Genomic DNA, 5,364 nt, shown 5'->3' with positions numbered 1-5,364 from the left:
GGGGGGGGGGGGGCGGGGAGGGGGCAAGGATGGTATACCGAGTCTTGGTATCCTGGTGTGGAGGGAGGGTCGGGATATAAATGTGGCGTGGTGGGGGAGGAGGTGACGCGAGGATGCTGAGGCCGTGGGGATGGAGGAACTGAGGACCTGGACCCGACGCCTGGAGCCTAGGAAGGAGGGGAGCGGAGATGTAGGATGCCGCGGCCCAGCTTGGAGACAAGGGCCTTCAGAGCTGTGATGGATGCATGGGGGTGGAGGTGGCAGGGGACAGTCTTAAAGGACAGCGGGGAAGAGCACATCCTCTTCTGCTCTTGCTCACCCTCAAAACGGAGAGGAGGAGGGAGAGTTGTGGCCCCTCCAGGGAAGAGAAGGAAGGGCAAGGCCTGATGTACCCACCGTCTCCCCTTCCCCCACACAAGCACCTAGCTGACTTCACCTGAAGATTAGGCTGCACCTACTCCTGCGTGTCCTGGCAGAGGTCCCTCTTCCCTAATATCTGTGATGCCCCCTAATCCCCTCCAGCTGTGATTTTCCCTGCCATCCAGCTGTTGCATCCCCCCTCCTCCATTTGTGTGAAGCTTTCTCTTTTTCTGCCCCCTCTTTGGCTCCCTTAACCGGTTTCCCGGGTCAGGATTCAAGAACCACCCCCCTTCTCTCATATACTCCCCAAACTCCTTGGCTTACAATACTGCCAGCCAAAGCCTTGACTGAGGGTGGAAAGAGAAGGGGGCTGCTCCTTAAGCTGTAGGAGGAATGCAGGGAGGGGTTCCACCTTGTAGCTCTTTATCTGCTGCTTCTTTGGCCTTCCAACTCTCCCAGCTGCCTGTGGCTCTGGGAGCTCTGATTTTTCAGCCAGAGGGTCATCCCAAGCTCAGGCCAGCAGAAGGGATTCAGGAAGGAAAGGGCCCAAGTGCCTCCTGAGCCTTCCTGTCCAGATACTGAAGTTTCTCTGAGTTCAGGGCCCTGCCCCTCTTGTCTCACATTCAAGAAGAAAAAGATATCTGGGCTTCAAGCTATCCCTAACCATTCCCACCCACTGTTGGCATCCAGAAAGACTCCAGTGCCCAGCATACTACATGAAAGCCCCCAGTGTAGTGGTGAACACAGGTGAGAAGTAGAAGGAAGCCGCTCAGGATCTTCTAGGCTTCCTCACTACTGTGGGTAGCAGAGCCTTTCTAAAAGGACAGTTCCCTAGTCCCTCCCCTGGGGGTGATAAGGTGGTAAGAGTTCTGGCACCCACTTCTGCCTCTCTGCTGCCTGTGCCTGGGGAAGAAGGAAAGACTGGGGGAGCCAGCTCCTCTGAAAGTCCCTGAAAGGGCACAAGGATGATCCTGTTGAAATGATGCCAGTAGAGAACCTGGAAGCTTCAGGAGTTCAGGAGGGTTGTTCACTGGCACCCAGAAAGCCTGGGGTTGTGTGTCCACCTGGTGAGCAGCAGCACTGTTCTGGGAGGAAAAAGGATCTCCAGGGGAGAGTCCCTGCCCTTCATTTCCATTTGTTCATTTAATTTATTTTTGGTGTTAGGATTTGATCTCAGGGCCTTGTACATGCTAGACAACTCTCTGTCACCAAGCTACATCATCAGACCATTTTTTTTTTTTAACAAATTTTGTTTTGAGACTGAGTCCCACTGAGTTTCCCAGGTAGGACTTGAATTTTGAACCCTCCTGCCTCAGCCTTTCCAGTAGGAGTACAGGCCTGTGCCCACCGGGCCCAGGCTGCATCTCGCTCTTTTTTTCTGCTCTTGTTTCTCTCCTTCCCTTTCTACCAGTATCATCTGTATTCCCTCTTGTTTTGAGGAGGAAAAGGAAAAGAAAGGGGCCGGGGCTAAGGTTGTAGAGCATCTAACAGGTATGCAAAAGCTCTGGGCTCCATCCTGAGCCCTGCCTGCATAAAGCTGGGCATGGGTATGGTGGCTTACTCCCCTCATCCCAGGCTAGGAAGTAGAGGCAGGAGGATCAGGAGCCCCTGGTCATCCTCGACTATGTAGCAAGTGTAAGGCCAGCCTGGACTACATAAGACCTTGTCTCAATTTTTTTTTTTTAACTTTGTGCTAAATACCATTCGCCTGAGTGCTGTTTATAGAGAGCATCCTGTGTGCCAGGTACGGGACCAAGTACTTTATTTTGGTTACTCAGCAGTGTTGGTAGCACCACTAAGTTAGCACTGTGTTACCATCATATCTGCTTTAGGGATGAGGAGATGGAAACAAGTTATTCAAAACCAGTTATCTTGCCATGGTGCTGGCATGCCAGTAATTACCGAACTGAGAAAATAATGCAGGAGGATCAAGAGTTGAGGCCTGGGCCAGCCTGGTCTACATAGTGTTCTCAGCCAGGCAGGGTTCTATAGTAAGAACCAAATGAAACAGAAAGCATGTGATTAGAGCTGGGACTTGAAACCAGGCATGTCTCACCAGCCTGTGTTCTTACCACCGCATCACATAAGGCTGACACCGTTACCACGACCCCTATATAGAGATACAGGAACAGAAAGATTGTTGACAAGTCTCATACTGCAGGCTGGTCAGAAATAGTGACACCCAAATAGGGTCTCTGATCCTGAGGCCTGTGATCCTAAGCCAGGGGCAGAAACAAATAGGTATTCCACAGATTTTATTACTTTTTTTTTGGGGGGGGGCAAGACACAAAAAACTTATGTCTTGTTTTATAGGTTAGCCAAAAGAAGGAAATTGATAAGCCAGGTATGATGGGAGGTGGAGACTAGAGGTATCAGGAATTCAAGGCCAGCCTGGGCTACACGAGACCTTGTCTCATGAAAAAGAGAAGAGTAAAGGGAGGAAGAAAAAAATGAAGCCATAATCTCACCAGCCTACAGTCACGCCTGATGAAAGCCCTTCCACTATGTGGTCCAGGCTGGCCTTGAATTCAAGATCCTCCCACCTTAGCCTTTGAGTTTCCAGGCATGCACCTGGCTCTGTTCAGATATTTTGAATGTAGAAGTTTTCTTCAGCTTCCAAGCCTACCTGTGAGGGGAAGACCTGGTGCTCCTGCTCCCTGCTTGTAAGACCTTCATGAGCAAGACTGAAAGTTGATCCCAGCTATCAGGAGAGGGACTTAGTGGTACCACTGCTTAATTGAACAGACCCCAGAGGGAACCAGCTAGGGGGTGAGGATGGGGTGCAGAACTCTAGGCCCTCCCTGTAGTCTGGAAGAGAACTGTCTGCAGAAGCAGGACAGGAATGGCTGGGACCTCCAGAATGTCCACTACCACTGAAACCTGAAATTTTTCTTGAGGTAGCAGAAAGTTGGAGACACAAGTCTCCCATTTTGGGAAGACAGAACAGCTAGCCTCTCTAGGATCCAGAAAGAAAGACCTGGTGTCCAGTCAACTGGGAACACAGGAGTCAGCATGGCTCTCTGTACTCCTACCTCCTTTTTTTTTTTTTTGCTTGTCTTTTTGAGACAGGTCTCCCTGTAGCCCCAGCAGACCTGGAACTCACTATGTAGACCAGGATGGCCTTGAACTCACAGAGATCTGCCTGCCTCTGCCTCCTGAGTGCTGGGACTAAAGGTGTGCGTCACCATGCCCAGCTCTACCTCCTCTTCTTAACCCTCCCCAGCCCATAAGGCTTCACCTTCAAGTGACCAGGGGCAGGCTGCTGTACTGGCTCTGCTCCCTCTCAGTGCATGGCTGGCTTTTTCCCTAAGCAGCACTAAGCCCCTTCACTGATTGGCAGAAATGTGACAGAAGTGGCCTCAGGGCCTGAGTGGCAGGATGCTGGGGATCTCTTCTCCCAGTTCTCAAGAGAGGCCATCTCCCTTTCTAAGGGCCAGAAAAAGTGGGAGTTCTTTCCATCTTAGGAGAGCCCTGGGGTCAGGTCCATAGCTCTTGTCAAAAGGAAATTTTTCAGGTGGGCAGGAAACACAGCTCCATCAGAGTGGTCCATCCTGCAAAGGTCTCAGAGCCAACAGGATTCCTAAGTCATAGTCACTTTTCCCTCTGAAGCCCCCCTCCTCAGACAGAATCAGAGAAAAAGGGAAACCTTCCCATCATGTAAGAAGAAAATGAGGTCCAGGCGAGAAAACCACCCAGTGAACCCAAAGCATAGACAGATGCCCCTGCCTCTGAGCAGAGCTTTAAGGATCCATGTCAGACAAACCTCTGGCCATTTCAATTCTGTTAGAGCAGGAGGGAGCTAGAGAGGGTTCACCTGCCACAGCCTTCTCTGGTGGGAGAGTCCAGAAGAAATAGGTGGAAGTGATCACCAGGCCCCACTCTGTAGCCTCCTCGTGGGTCCCTAAGAGAACCAACTGCAAAGCAGGGGAAGTGGGTGTCTGCCAAGCCCCTCTCTTGGCAGAGAAATAGCTGAGACCAACCACTCTGTCCCCTCAGAGTTTGATGCAGATGCACAGTCCACATTTGGTACTTGTGTTGAGAGTGACTGACAGAGATCCCTCTTCCCTATCCCCCAGGCTCTGCATAATTGATGGCCAGAGAGACAGGTCCCCTCCCCCAGGGTGACTGAATGTCTGGGCCTGGGGCTTCTAGTCTGCCACTCCCCAATGTCCTGGCGCCAAGACCCAGCTGGGGGACAGTGGGACACAGCTGGCAGGTCAGGAATAAAGGAAACAGAAAGGGGGACATTTATTGAGAAAGAGGAATCTCCAGTTTACCATGGCTCCCTGGAGACCTAAGCCTTCCCTCTCTTCTTCAGGTCAATCCAGACAGCTGTCATTAGCCTGAGGGTGCTAGGGTACCTGAGCATGGACAAATGCCCTGCCTTTCCTGGGTCTCCTTTCCTGGGGTCTCTGCTCCTGCTTCAGCTATTCCTCCCTCTGCTGTAAAAGGCTAGCTGCAGGAATCGAACCACTGGCCCTGGATATCACAGAGGCCTCAGGATGCCTGTGTGAGCTGAGGGTGGCTGGCTGCAAATGAATTTGAGGATGTCAGCCTCTCTTCCTAAACCTAGTTGCTAATCAGGCGACTGCTGAAAAATTCTTTCAAGAAGCCTGGCGGTGTGGTATGGAAAGCTCGGTTTCTAGACAGGAAAACAACTAGGAAGAAAGTGATCAATTTCAACTCCATTTTCCCAGGGTCCTCTACTTTTCACAACCATTTTTTAGGCCATCTCCAGGTTTGCCGCGGTGGTCTCTCAGCTAGTACCTCCTTCTGGCGCGCTCTCAGCTCTTGCTCGCCTTCTCTTTTGGTACTGCACCCCTAAAGCCAACCCCATGAAGCCCTCCTCCCTCCAGCCCCTGTCACTTTCTCCCCACCAGATGCCCCAGTTGAGTATTCTGTGCCCGCGGGATGCGAGGAACGTACGCGATGCTAGGGACACAGATGGAGTGGATGGCTGGGCCCGGGTCCGCACCTGCGTGCCAGCAGCCAAACGGGCAGCCC

The 5,364-nt window shown here is 51.9% G+C and overlaps 1 protein-coding gene across 4 annotated transcripts in view; it reads left to right on the top strand.

Moving 5' to 3' along the window:
* Positions 1-5,364, top strand: part of Map3k12 (mitogen-activated protein kinase kinase kinase 12) — a 17,439-nt gene that overhangs the window by 429 nt on the left and 11,646 nt on the right. The window lies entirely within an intron of this gene.

Source organism: Nannospalax galili, unplaced genomic scaffold (genome assembly GCF_000622305.1).
Source record: "Nannospalax galili isolate Female #2095 unplaced genomic scaffold, S.galili_v1.0 scaffold251, whole genome shotgun sequence".
In the NCBI taxonomy this organism is placed as follows: domain Eukaryota; kingdom Metazoa; phylum Chordata; class Mammalia; order Rodentia; family Spalacidae; genus Nannospalax; species Nannospalax galili.
This window is presented reverse-complemented; position numbering and strand designations above follow the sequence as displayed.